This window comes from Calliopsis andreniformis, chromosome 1 (assembly GCF_051401765.1).
Source record: "Calliopsis andreniformis isolate RMS-2024a chromosome 1, iyCalAndr_principal, whole genome shotgun sequence".
Lineage (NCBI taxonomy): Eukaryota > Metazoa > Arthropoda > Insecta > Hymenoptera > Andrenidae > Calliopsis > Calliopsis andreniformis.
Window position 1 is genome coordinate 13,596,866 of NC_135062.1, and position 15,480 is coordinate 13,612,345.

Below are 15,480 nucleotides of genomic sequence, written 5' to 3' on the forward strand. Positions count from 1 at the left end.
TTGGGGTGTTTCGGTGGCGAGGCTGAATGGAGCTCGTTATGGGGTAAAAGTAGGTTGTTTTGAAATAATGGAACTGGGAGGGAGGTGGGATGTGGTACAGCTGGGAGAGAGGGTTTGGAGGTGGTACAGTTTGACGAATCTAGTTTTCCTGCTCACCTTTGTGGATTGTTGTTCATTTTTCATGGCTTGTCACTTGCTTTATTTTTATACTCTGACAGATGAGGTATCTACTATACGGGAGAGCTTCTGTGAAAGTGTAGAAGTATAACGATTGACGAGGTATGGGTAACTGACGACAATCGACAAGTGTGACCAGGAAAACTAGGTTTGTCAGAATGTAGAGTTTGGGGATACTAGGTGTAGTGCTTCACTAGAATGTAGTAAGGTAGGTGAGACTTAATCGTCTGGCGTGCTGTGGGATACTCTTGCGAGTGCAAGCTAGATGTGTCCTTTGGTACTTGGTTCAGGGCTGTATCTAATTTGACCACATCTACTTTCTTAGGTTATTCCATTCAAAAAAGTATGTCTCACTTCCACGATCCCAAAGGTGATGATTCAAGCTATTAATTCGTGCTGGTCTTCCTAGCTATATCAATTTCTAGACTCCACAGACTACTTTCGATTCCCCACCAATCCTAGAAACAATACCTATCTCTACTAAACCACTCTACCATCAATGACCATCAAATTTCTCAGCAGAGGCAGTCTCCTAGAATCACCTCGTCATCCGCGGTACTATTTTTAACCGATATCGTGATCAGTTTCTCCGCGGCCTTCGACAGAATCCTGTCTGGGAATAGACAATGCTCGGCAGACTAGAAAACAGGAAGCCGTCGATCGCTAGAAATAACGCTCGTTGTTATTTCCGTTTCGCTTCCCCGTGGAACAAGTGGTCGTCGATCGTCCCTCATGGATATTCATAAACGTGACTTTTTCTGTTACTCAATCGGCCCCGTCTATCGTCCATTTATCTCACGCAGCGTCTTTATGCAATTACGCCGGGGGAATGCGCGGCACGTAACAAAATAGCCGAGAAATCGACGCGAAACGCGACGCAAGCAGCGATCGGGAGCCGCCTCGCCGCCGACACCAGTGAAAATAACGCGTGGCCAGGCTGTTTCGCGCGCTGCCAGCTAGGTGGGAGAGGCCAGGTACAAGCGTAATCGACTACGGCACCCACGCCCTTGCCAGACGCCATGATTCTCTTTGATTGGGTGCGCGCTACGTGCGAACCGCCGCCACTGGCTCGATCGTAATTAGACGTGGAATCGTGTTCGACATGTGTCCCCATGAATATCGTTTCCTCTGTCTAATCACTTTTTATAGGGAAATTTTTCCACCAGGTCGTTGGCACTCTGCGAGAGACTGATGAGGGGGCAAAGTGGTGGTTTTAGGGTTTCGTGAAATGGCAGATGGAATACAGGGAAAATCTTTTCATGGAAATTTGGTTCTGTTATGGTGATTCCTCTGGGTGTGTCTATGAATATTGAGGAGATTCGAGATTGTACCTGTATTCTGAAAAGTCGATCGATTGTTAAATAATGGGATTAATATACTGTATGAAATAATTAGGATGGCTACTGTGTTTAATCCTTAGTATACCAAGGTGGAGTTAATCAAGTTTCAAATACACTTGAGTTACTCTGCCTTGGTATTCTAAGGGTTAAGAGAGAATCTGCTAACTAGCATCCTCTTTCTTCAACTTGATTTGTCAAAAATTTGTCAAAAGAATGTTAACAACCATTCGACTTCTACATTGAAGAGACAATCGAGTTGCTTTCAGCTAGCTAACCCAAGTGAGAAGCCTACTTTTATGCCTCATCTGTGCTATCAAAACACCAGTGTACCAGGTTAAGCATAATAGTACCTTCAGTTGGTCCTCCCCTTTATGTTACACCTGAGAATGAACACTGACAATTGTCATTGCATAGTAAAGCCTATGCTCATTCCATCTATAATTATATTACAGAGTTTTCCAATTATCCATTTGCTGTAGAAATCGTGGTGAAATGTCGGCTAATAAAATGCACATTCGACACGTACTGTTTTATGAGTTTCCGAGAGCCACTGCAGGCATACAAACAGCAAAGGACATTTGTAGAGTGTATGGAGAAGGTGTTGTCAAGGTCTGAACGTGTTAGATACGAATGTCGTAAATTTCGAATAAGCTTCTATTTAGGTACAATTAACAAAGTTTATTTTTATGGGAAATTTTGAGGGAAAAAATCACATTCACCTTTTTGCCCTGTATCTGAGTACAAAAGTGTCTTCGAGAATACTTAACCCAGTGATGAAAAAGTAGAGACTTTGTCCTTTAAAATGAGTCAAAGTCCACTGGAATAGGATTTCTTTTCACCTGGTTACAGAAGCTTAAATATTGCTAACTTTACAAAAATTGCAAACGTTCCCCACGTCCCTCATTCTTCTATTAACAATAAGAGACACCGACCAAACCAAAGAACCCAAGACAAAGTGATCCCAAATCTGCCTTCAGTGATCCACACGATTCAAAACCAAATGGAATCGAAACTCTGCAAAATGGATGTTTCCTAGTTAAGCAAGTCTTAGTCAAATAAGTAACAAACGAACTCGTTAGGATTTAGAACTCTACAAGGGACCCACAGAGAATCCTAAGGTACTTAAATTATTTAAAACCCCAGACCTCTAAATATTGATTTGAGACCACTGTGCCAGTCTCCTCGAAGGGCCCCATCGGGCTACCGTGCGTCCAAGATGGACCCGCCAGCAGAGTCGACGCGGGCATCGTCTCCGTGGCTCCGACAAGCCAGCGTTACTTAGCATGCATCCCCCGATACGAAGGATTCCTTATTGTATCGTTGCACGTGAGCGTAATGCACAAATATGAACTCGCCGAGCTGCGGGCTCTCTCGACTGAGTCCTCTCCTTCGGTGATAACTCCCAACGTCCTTATAATCATACATATGGATGTCCCGTGTCCGCTGGCTGCTCGTCGACCGACGCAGCGCGTCCACGCGGCCGAACAATGCGACGTGGCCCGTCGCGGGTATTGTCCGCGGCGCGATCGGTAACGAGGCAAAGACGGACGATTTCTAAGCATCGCGTGGCGCATCGCGGCTCGTTAATTGGTATGCGAGCGTGATCGATAAACAGGGGCTGCTTCGTTCGAGTCCAGGAAGAACGAGTTCCAGGGAACCTCGCGCGGCTTTCTAAATTCTTGATTGCCTACGTGGCTCGGCGGGGTCAATTAATCGCGAGCGACGATTGCAGCCGAGGAGACGGCGTCCACGGTTCTGGCACCGAGACCAGCGTAATTGGAGAACGTGAAGCGCGACTCTTAATGCGGAGTACGGGGCTTCTGATTTGATTCTCGGCGTAGCTGGTGTCGCGGGGCGTGGGCGTGGAGACGTGACGTGTGATGGTGTGGATCATTGGGGGAAGTAACTGTTTTAAATTGCGGGGATGGGTTTCGCGGCCGATGGATCGGGTGGGAATTATTGGGAATGGTTTTTCTTGGCGTTGGAGCAGTGTTGAGGTTTGATAGTATATGTGAAGGTAATTTTTAGTTAGGTAATTATGGTATATTGATAAATTCTGTGTATCGACTGGCTTCTTCTATTCTTCTGTAATTTTCAAATGTAGTTTATTAAAAATGTCATGTAACTGTAAGAAAAAGTAATCGCAAAAATCGGGAATGTAATACTTGATAATATCTATTAATATCTCTTAACAGGTCAAAGGGACACCTGCTGTAGGATTAGTCTAATGAGTAATTAGGTACATACTACGTAACTCTATATCTTCTTCAATGTTACGTGATACAGCTGTAAACTTTTTTAATCTTTGTAAATATAGTACAAAGTAAAAGCCACTGTTTCGAACTAAAACCTCCCATCACTAACCCTGCCTAATTATTTCGTAAACCAAAGTGTATAATGCCCCTTAATAAATAAATAAAAACTAAACACATGACAGAACTCCCCGAAAACTCCCGAAAATCACTTCTCTAAGGAAAATCGCACGATTAAACTTCGCCTCACGACCGCCACGCTCCAGATCTCCAGATCTCCAGATCTCCCGCCGCGCAGCTATTCTCACCCTCGCCGCGAGCAGCACGTCCCAAAGTCCGAAACTCACATATCCCTGCACCGCGGCGATCGAACGCAGGAGCTCGCCAAGTTCACGCTCCCTGCCCCAGCCCTTCTCCCTTATCAACCAGCCTCGTCCATGCTGGCCCTGTACACCAGTCGCTCCTTGGATCGGATAGCATCACTTTTATGTATAAAGCGATCTCTATCTAACCCCTTCGAGGACCATGCATCAGAGCACGGGCATAAACGTCGGGACCCGAAGGGGTAGGCGCTGTGGGAGGGGGTTAAAGAAGGGCCCCATAAAATCCGCCCCCGCGGACGCGATAAGAGTTATCTTCCAGGTCTAATTGAAAGTTAATTGGTCCACTGGTTCAGCCCTGGCTGCGGTTGAGGTCGAACTCACGCGTTAACCCCCTCCCGCCAGCAGCCAGGGGCGGCAATTCAGGGTGGTAGCTACAATAATGAGGACCCTATCTTATGGCGGCTCCGTCGGCATCCCGACGCTGTACACACGTATTACCTACCGTGTTACGTGCCCACGCCGAGTCCTCCCACGTGCTCGTAATAAACTGCCGCCCCTCCGCGCCAGCCCCTCCCCAGCTCGCGTGTAATCGAGAATTTCCGACAAACACGTACCCGACTGCGGTGTACCGGCATCATCAGAGAGATTGCGATCGGACCATCGGTACACTGGCGCTCGACTTGCTCGATGCACGTGTACCCCCAACCCCCGAACCACGAGCCCTGCTGGATGCTTCCTCGGAGCGAGAGGAAGCTGACTGAGCTTCGATGTCGGTTTTGGGAGAAGGGGAGGATTTTTGGGGGTGTCTTAAGGGGGGAAGGAAGAAGCACTGGGTGATGGAGATCGAGAGGATGCTTGGGAGATTTTTCTGTTCTGGGGTGGTGGGGATGGTTGGCGAGGGTGGAGGAGGGTTTGGGTTTCAGGTGAAGGGGTAATGTGGTTTGAGTAGTGGTTAGAGGGTTTTGGGGCGATGGGTTTGGGTTCTAGAAGTTTTGGAGGTCTTTGAGAATTTAGAGATCGTGAAGAAATGGATCGTTGAAAAACTTTCAGTCTTTTTTACGAATAACTGTACCAGACGTAAATTTGCATTTCACGATGATATTCAAACACATGTTCGCTTTTCCCGTTGAAACTTCGCTCGACTCGTCCAGGACCATCTCTTCATCTGTTAGACCAAGGTACAAAGAAGATTCTTGTTGATACACATGACATTTCGTAGCAATTATTATCGCGTTGTCCGATCTTTCCCCCAGCAAGGAACTACATCATACTTCAAGGTACTTTTACTCCATGGAAACGCGCCATAAATTTGAACGGTTCCCTGATACAGAAGCCACGAAAACAGCGATGGCAAACTAGTTCCAGGAACTTGGGTTACTAGACGAACCAATCATTCCCTTTCACTGCGTTTTAATCACTGCCAGAGATTCTCTGATACAACTCTTTCAATGGAATAGAAACATCTTCATTCCTTAAAAGAATTTCATTCTAGTATATCCACTCCAAGATGAATGTCTGAATATCGTTTATAGCTTAAAATGTCACAATTAAATGTCTCAACCCAAGTGGTCAATCCAGAAATTCACGTTCGAACACTGGAATTGCATTCCAGTAGCTGAACATATTAATTGTAGAGTGGAAATAAAAGAGACTATAAGTGCCAAAATGAAAGTTATGAAGAAAATAATTTAATGATATTGGTCTTCATATAAACGTCCTTCTTATAAAAAAAAGAATTGTTTTAAAAATAGCACTTACGATCTTTTTTATTATATAAATATATAAAGCTCTTAATGAGAACGCAATGTTAGCAGATGCATTAGTAAACGTATCCGTATACATTTTGCAAACTAAGAGGGTGGCGAGGATATTCAAACGAAGTTACCAAGGAAAAACAAACAAGAATTAGAGACACGAGATCCCGTGGAAACAACCGGATCGTTGCGTCTTATTCTGCTAACGAATTAATCCGATTAAACGGATTGATTATAGCGAGGGTTGCGCGAAGCGTTGACTTGATCGAGGTTTGCCCACAAAACTCAAGTTAGGGGTGTTTCGACACTTGAATACATTAAGTCTCCCTGGAAAAGTGAAAAATGTTGCGGAAATGAAAGCAAACTTTTCTTAAATAATCGATGGCTACAAACTGATACATATTTTTTGTAGATATAATTAAAAAAATAAAAGTATACATGTACAAGACAGATCCACGAGATTACAGTATTTTAAGGGATAAAACTAGAAATCTCCAAAACCCTATTAATATATAAAAGAAAATATAAAAAATTTCTTTAAATCTACTACAATATTACCAGAAAATATAATAATAACAATATTAAAAAACCTCCTTTATTACCCCTTCCAACTCTCATATGCGCCACGATCGTTTCAACCCCCGATGACTCCGATGACCCCTTCCTTCGTCGCGCAAAAAAAAAAATCACAGACTCGTGGATGAATATCTCGCGACACGCCTTCCATTTTTGCACACGCCCGCTTTTGGAGGAATGCACGAGTGAGGAGGGGGTGGTGTATCGCGCGGGGGTGCGTCGGGATCTGTAATTTTTCAAATTGCAACGCAGAGCCCCGTCAACCCAGACTTTCTGCCCCGTGGACGGAAACGTCGATTCCCCCCTCGCCTCCATCCCTCTCTGCCACCCCTCCCCCTCCTAGCGCCACCCTTCGTTCTGGCACAAGGGGTGGCAGCAGGACCGCTACTAACGAGAAACGAAGTTATTTGAGGGTTCTGCAGAAAGGAGTCGAACAATCATAATAATCAAGTGCGATTCGCGTTTATTGTCGGCGATTATTGCCCAGCACCCTCTTGGAAATTAAGCGGCGTACACTGTCGCTCTACTTTCGCCGCAGGGGATGAAGAGGCGCGCGAGCCCTCGGATAAATAATAACTATGCGAGCTGGTTTCGCGAGAGGAATGGAGTTAAAGGGATACGGAAGAGTTGGGTGGATCTCCAGTTGGGGGTGGAAGGGGGATGGGGGTGGAACTCGCGGGGGTAATGTGGATCGCCAGTTTGCGGTTACTTCGAGGACTCTGAAGCGAGAAGTAATGATTAGACAGTGAACTTTTCATTTTTTACATTTGTGAAGATTTTAAACGTGTAAATGAATTAGTCAAAATACCACAGCGCTGTCTCCATATTGGCTCACAAGTAGCATATAGGCTTAATGACGTACTTATAGGAAGAAACAGGTTTCTGAATTCAACTCATGTTTGTGGTATCCCATTTGGGTCTTGTCTAACATTCGAGAAACTATTCTTTAAAATTGCCAATTTACGTGCTAAGGATACCACAAAAGACAGCTTACAAAATGCCAACATTGAATACCTATTTCAAGATTGCGCTGTCTCTCATAACACACCGTTTCTTCCATCCAAAAAACTCACGTCACAGGGGCTTCGATATTACGTTTGACAGATGACACATCGACAGATGACTCTACCAACAAGATAAAAGATCCATCAGCATTAACACGAAACGTGTTGCTGGGATCTTTTTCCCTCTACTTAGCGCGTGCACCACGATGCGCCTCGTTTTTTTCTTTTTTCAATTATGCCTGTCGACGAAACAGATTAGCAAGATGAATCCTCGCTCCCTTCCGCCCGCGTCACGATATACATGCCGTGTAATTTTTTCCCTCGAAAAGGGAAGAGGGGAGGGTGGCTGCACCGTATCTGAGGTGGAGAAGCAACGTCCCGTGGTCGCGTCTCACGATCTACCAAACGAGCCACCCCTCTGCGTTACTTAATTATCCTTCGCCGACTCCGTCCGCCTCCGCAAGGAGCCGATCGGTCTAACTTCGTTTTCGCAGGGCGACGACCCCTGCGCCCGAAATTCTCCTCGGCCCGCTATTTGTCTAGGACCGAGGATTTTGTTAACGTCGCCGCTGCGAAAAGAATTTAATCTCTTTTTATTAGGCACCTTTTTCACCATTTTTTGACTCCGTCCTCGCGATAATCTATTCAAGTGTTTATTTTTAATGGTCGATTTTCTTTTTCAATTTTTCATGGCTGTTTTTTCTAGGTACTGTTTTATGATTTCTTTTTATAATATTATTTTAAACACACATTCCAGTGGTCAAAAGCGAAATTCAGGACCTAATAGAATCTGTACCTATCATTATGGATGTAATATACCTTGTTCAACAAAATTTAGATTTATTGTACAAAAATGAAAAATATGAGCCTTTTTTCAATTCCAAAGCAAAGGATCTACACAAGAATTTTATTTTTCTTGGCAAACTTTCTACTTCAGAAAAAGCTTCCTCTTAAAAAAACAAATTTGTGATTTTGCATATAATTTATCAGTAATTTTGATCATTCCTCTTCCCCAAAAATTATCATTCCTCCCTGTAACATTATATTTCGAGCTGTCGTCTTTATTCCACCTTTAAAATTAGAGAATCACGTTTCACAATGTAGGACTACAGCAAAAAAATTTTCCAGTCAGCGAAGAAAGAGAAAGTTCCCAGGGCACCGTTATTTTCGAACGAAGTAGGTGCAGCCGAAATACCATCGAACAGCTAGTGTACGAGCTCGACACAATGGGGGCCATTTTAGGTCGAAATCTGGCCGATCGGCCAAGACCCGCAGTTGATTAGACTCTATTTACTGGAGGCGAGTTTAGCGGCTCAACCCCTCTTCCCTTTTACTCTATTTCGTCCCCTTTGTGGCAAATCAACCGGCATACAGAGGCGCGTCGCTCCTCGGGAGGATTTTTCTCCAGCTCGTTGCTAATCTCGGTCGGGATGCGACTGCGTTTGATCACGTGTCGTGCTGTTCGTTTGGAAACACCAGCAAAAAGGAGGGAGTTAACGAGTTGGTGAACTAAATGTAGCTTCCTGTAAAAGAGGAGTCTTAGAGGACTCGATTTTTTAGAAATTTCAGAACTTTATATTTATTGGGAATTTTAAGATTGACTAGTTAAGTAGAATATTCATTTCAATTTCTAGTTTCTATTATACAAATACATATTTAGGATTAAGAATAATTTATAAGTAACTTATAAATGAAAATAAGAATTTAAGATTGGCTGGTTAAGTAGAATACTCATATAATTTTCTAGGTTCACTTCCAGCACCATGCAAACACCCCTAAGTACCCAATTCCCAGCGAGACAATATATACAGTTTATATAAATTCCACAAAATATCGAAATAAAAGAAAAAAAGAGTAATTTATACCTCAATGAGTTACACACACCTACTCTCGATTCTCAAAATCCTTCAACCCATAAAAACCCACATACAACTACGCACTTCCAGCATCATGCAAACACTTCCAAGCACCCTGTACCCAGCACCCAGCACCCAGCACCCTTTGATCAGTAAAAGAATTTTGAACAGGGCTCCCAGAGAAAGCGCGTGACCATTGCCAAATGAAGATCGACAAGCGTCAGTCTTCGTTGGAGGTTCCATTATCGACCAGCCTCGGCGATATTAAAGGGTTTCGAGTCCGCGTTCCGCCACTCCTCAGGACAGTCGCATGAAAGTCGCGTCGGCACGTAACTCGATTTTCGGTAACCCGATCCCGTATGGTAATGCGCCGCCGTCGAAACCGGGTTAACGTAGGCGAGAGAGAATGTTTAACCTGGTCGACGAGGATGCGTATTGTTATTTTAATAGGCATTATTTGATTTTAAAGTTCAGTGAATGCCAGTGTGTTCCTGAAGGGGGATTTGATTGCTCCGCCGATAGGGTCGGACCCTATTATTTCGTTCTCCGATCCCTATTTCCTACGGCCTACACGCGGACCCTGTGCCACCTAGGACACGCATTCGCGTATTCAGACAGGGCCACTTTTCCTTTGCGCCAGCGGAAGAAACGCTGGCGGTAGACGATGGGACGAGGGGCCACTGTGCTGGATCGTCGCGAGGATTTCTGATGGAGAAGGGGGATCATTTTTGGCGATAGTTGAGGTAGGAATGAGCACGAAAGAGGAACTTTGGTGGGAGTGTCCTGGTGAATACTCGTATTTTTATGAGTTAATAATAACAGTCTAGCAAAAGTAATATAATTAGTCATAAGAAGGGGTCGAACCTTTCATTAAGCTAATTGATCGCGATCCTACTTGTAATGTGACATTCTACTTATAAAATTCAGCTAGGTCTACAGGGTGTCCCAGAACTGATGGTGCAAGCAGAGAAGGGGTGATTTCCAGAAAATTGACTTTCGATTTTGACCGAGTACAAGGGTACTGAACTACAGTTTTAGGCGTTTGAGGAGTAAACAGGGAAAGGGAAATGCTTCTAGTACTAGGAGCAATGGTTTGCAGAGGACTTCTCAGGGGACATGTACAGTACGTACAGACTGTCAGTGGTCAGACCAAGCACCCAAAACTGTACTTCTATATGGTTGCACTCGACCATAATTCCGATTCAATTTCCTCGAAAACTAAGCAGGATATCAAACAGATGTATTCCACATCTTCGACCAATTTTATCATGTAGAATCACCTCTTTTCCTCTTGTACCATCACTTTGGGAACACCCTGTATCGTCACTAAAAATTTCTCCCTGCTGATCCAAAATCGATAGAAGTCACGACAGTAGCCGATAACACAGCGAAGAATGTATATGCTAATGAGCATCGATCGTTCACGATCAGCTGTTTGTCCTAATAGCCATCGAAAATCCTCCCCGAGCGAGCGGCACAGATAAACCCGGGTCTCCCCCGTGTCTCAAGGGAACATTCTGCGAGGCTCGTTCCCTTATAACTATTGCAAACGCCTAAATAAAGCGGAAAACTGCCATACCGCCGTATGTCAATCCCTAGGTTCGACATGAGAGCTGGTGGTAGCCTGCCACGCGAATTCCTAATTTCCAGAGCGCTGTTTCTGTCAGATTTATCGCGCTGGGAATGGAAAGGTTACCCTTTTCGAAAACTCGAAGGTATTAGGACATTTACCTTAGTCCTAGAATTCCCTCTGACGCTTCATTGCTTCCATCGAACACTGTTGGAATGATTCAGACACGTTCGATGCTACCGAAGCCAACGCACAGAGAACACAAAACCCTTTGAAGAGGAGACATAATATCTTCCAGGGAGGCACGGAGACAGAAGACGCGATGGGGGAGAACACATAGAGAAACGGGGAAGGGAATCAAGGGGAGGAGGAGGTTCGTACGTATCCGCGATGCTCGCGCGAGCGAGCAATGTACAAATAAACGTAGCGCACGTAGCACACACCGACTTGTCGCCGTACAAGCTCATAAACAAAACGGCCGCGTTTTATTGGAATGTCAAAGCGGAATATTGGTATTCTTCGCGAGGACTCCCCAAAATATGTACGCTCGCGGGTTGCATGTTAATGGAGGCACGGGGAGAGGGAGCTCACGAGCCACCAGTCGGGGTATCGGTCTCTCTTCTCGCATCCGGTTGTCAGCACCGGTCGTTAGATCAACCGGCGCCATGATAGCTGATAGTCGTCACGGGGCTCACCTTTCCATTCGACGTTTCGCCATCTTAGCCTTCCTTTTCGGACGACGAGAATCGTAACGGAAATCGGTCAACGATGCTCGCTTTTTTCTTGCTCGCTGCGCTTCATTTGGGAACCGAGCTCTGATTTTGGGGGTCTCGAATGGTTTCTGTCTTTTGGGGACTCCTAGTTTCTGATCTTTGGGGAGTTTTAGTATCTGATTTTTGGGGTCTTCTAGTCCCTGATTTTTCGGAACTCTAATCTTTGATTTTTGAGGACTCTCAGTCTCTGATTTTAAGGATACAGTCTGAGATTTTTGGGAACTCCTGGTTTCTGATCTTCAGGGACTTTTGGGAACTTTTAATCTTTGATTTTTGAGGACTCTCAGAGTCTGATTTTAGGGACACAGTCTGAGATTTTTGGGGACTCCTAGTTTCTGATCTTTGGGGACTTTTTGTCTCTGATCTTTGGGGTCTTCTAGTCTCTGATTTTTGGGAACTTTTAATCTTTGATTTTTGAGGACTCTCAGTCTCTGATTATAGGGACACAGTCTGAGATTTTTGGGGACTCCTAGTTTCTGATCTTCAGGGACTTTTAGTCTCTGATCTTTGGGGTCTTCTAGTCTCTGATTTTTAGAGGCCCCAAAGTCTGATATTTGGGTGCTCTGAGGCCCTGTTGCGAGGCCCTAGACACAAAAAATGAACTCCTTGTCTTACGATATTTCCAAGTCTGCAGGAAACAGAGTAATTTAATAGAAACAGCAATAGTTGATATTCAGAAATAAATGTATTCCTATATATTTTCAGTCAGCAATGCTACGCTTGATAGTGTAGCCAAATTCGACTGTGGTCGAATGAATGACAATCCAAGTCGCGTCTAGCGAAACGAAGACAAATGGTCTACGCACGCAATAAAAAACTAGTATGATACATCAGGGGCATTAGTACTAATCGTGAGGCGAATAGACGATTATTAAGGAAATCTGCTCAACAAATCACATATCCTTACTCGAATATAAAACTATGAATATTTCAATATTAAAAGCTTCAACTATTTGAAACCTTTCAAGTTAAAAATAAATTCAACTTCTAATGTATAGAAAACTAAAAAATCTGAGATTCCAGAAATCTGAAATCTTACCCTGAAAAAGCAAACAAAAATACTAGAAATGCCACTCCCATCAATAACCTTCACACCAAAAAATTAAAACCCACTCGTTGAAACGAATCCTCCCACAAATTACATTCATCCCCACGATCGAAATTCATTTTTCACACCCCCTCGCCATTCCCAGGGGCATTTACTGCGAACCGAAGCAACCACGATACTTTCACCGTTCTTAAATTACAACGTTTTATCGTTCCTATACAAGTGGCGTTATCAGACGACAGCCTCCACAGCCTGGCTGCATATTTCTTTCGGCGAAAATAACGGAACGCTCGGGAAAACGCGGCGAGATCGTAGATAATCGTTAAATTATTATTTTCGCGGAGCTAGGGATGCTGAAGATGCTCGTAACTAATCTGCCGTCGGAAGAAACTGCCCTCGAGTGGTGGCCAGAGGGGAGGAAGAGCGAAACTGTGCGATCTTCCGATCTACGAAAGCGTATTTACTCGGTCCCGTTTCTCGATCGTGCAACGCGATACAGGTGTCCTTGCCGAACGCGATAGAATCTTCCTAATTTACTCAGGGAACGCCTCTATCAGCGAGGATGTCATGTGGGGGACGCGTCGGTGATTGGTATGCAAATTCTGCCACGATTTTCGAAAGTTCCGCATTGTAGAGACGTGGGTGGATATTATGAGGATGATTCTGAGAGAGAACTCAAGTAAATAGAATTTAAGGAGAGTTTCAGTTGCTTCAATTAGAAGATTCTGATTTTTCATGAGGTATTAATCTGAAAACACTGAATATAGCATAAGACAGAAAATCTGTATCTAAACTCCCTCAAATATCTATTATTTAAAGCTACAAATTGTGGTCAATGTATGGACCAGAAGATAAGTCTATCTAAAATAAGCTTAAGGTAAGTCTATTTAAAATAAGTCTAATATCCATCTAAAGAACTCAAACATAAATCTACAAACTAAAATTCTCTATACACTTAGTTGAGAACTGAAAAATTCTGGCTCAATACAATTCTCCCTTGGAGTCTAGTACCCACTTCTAGAACGTCAGCTCACAAATTAAATATCAACCTTGAAAAAACCGAGCCCACCGTTTCTCACCATATCACAAGCCCCACCAAAAAACGACGTTATTCATTCCCAACATCTCTGGTACAATCCCGCGACCGACTGACGCCCAAGAAAAACTCCATTCAATCCACCTGACTGACGCTCCCCAGCAGTGTAAACACGATTTGCGAGCCGCCAAAAAACCGAAGCCACTGTTCGGTTTCTCAGCGGCTGCAATTACACTCCTCCCCCGACCACCGTTTCAATTAACCGCGCCCGCGGTCGAAAACCGACGCGCGAACAAGAAGCGTCCCCTGCTAACGTTATTTGCAACGTCCCGCGCAAAACAGCGGGCAAACAAGAACGATCAAGAGGCTCGGGGACATTTTTCCGTGGCCCACTGTCATTTGCATACCGGAAACCATATTTCAACCGAGGGGGTAGACAGCGTGGGTCTCACGGTGATAGTCGAGGAGAGGAGCCACGACTTAACACGCGTCGATCTCGATCCAGGGACGGATCCAGAAGAGTTTCTTGAGGATTTGTTTGACATATTATGTGCGTTTCATAAGAAGTCCCTTGAGAAGCATTGTTATTAATACAGTCCAGGTGACTTCTCAGGAAATAGAACATATGGTACTTCATACAAATATTCAGAAATCTTCTAGAACATGTTAGAAGCAATGGTTTCTAGGAGACTTCATGTTTTCTCGATTGCTGACAGAAACTACTGCATGATACTCTAGAAACCAGAAAGAGTATCTAAGAATTTCTTCAAAAAACACATAGAAAGATCTGCATGGTCCCTCTCTGCAAACATTGTCCCTAATAATAAAGTCACGATCGAGAGGGTAGTCTCAGGGAGGGTGTGATCACACCTGTTGTCCCTCTCTCGATCCGCCACTGGATCCTTCGCTCGGATCTCTCCCCCGCGGGATCGTCGTGGACAAAGAATGAATACGAGCGGTAAATAGAGGCGGTCAGCAATAAAATCTTAATATATAGATGCAGGCAGCGGCGCAAAGCAGCGGAGTGCGGTTTTGCGGCTGGACGGTCCGATGAGCGACGTAACGAGGGAGCGGTGCAATTTTAAGCCACATACCAACGAGAATAACGCGCGAGTCCGACCGCGGGAGAGACCATGGACACCGAGATGCGAGGCCATGTAGATTCTAGTGTGCTTTGCAATTCTCCATTTCCTGCCGGTCACAGAGCTACCTCCCCATCGCCCCTCTGTCTTCGTTCGCCGCCTATTATCGCGAGCCACCGTGCGGTCGCCTTGTCACCTTTTTCGATTGCGTTCTCGCCGCAACTGTACCACCGTTAATATCGTCGAGCTGCTGAACCCTCGTTACAAGGAGGATCCGATCTCACGCGAGATCTTTCAATAGTCATGGGATCTATGGTTGACTTTTCGTGCGCGGTCGTGGCTGAGCTGGGTAGAATGCGATCGGATTGATGCCTTGGCTGTAGAGTATGAGATAACTAGCGGTTGTTGAATGTGGAATTAGATAGCGTGACAGTGGAGGTGTTTAATGAGTGAAGATTGTGGGTAATGTGAAGGCTAGCCAGTGACTGATTATCTACCGATAGCTGGGTAATCACTGAGTAAAGACTGAGAAATCGCTGATTGTTATTAGTGAATAATAGAAGTAATTGAAGTTGTTATTATCAAAGAGTGTGATTTATTTTGAGGAAAATAATTTGGAAGTATTTGGAAGCTTGAGTGTTTAGAGACTCAAAGGATTTAAATCTTTGAATATTTGAATATTTGTCTGA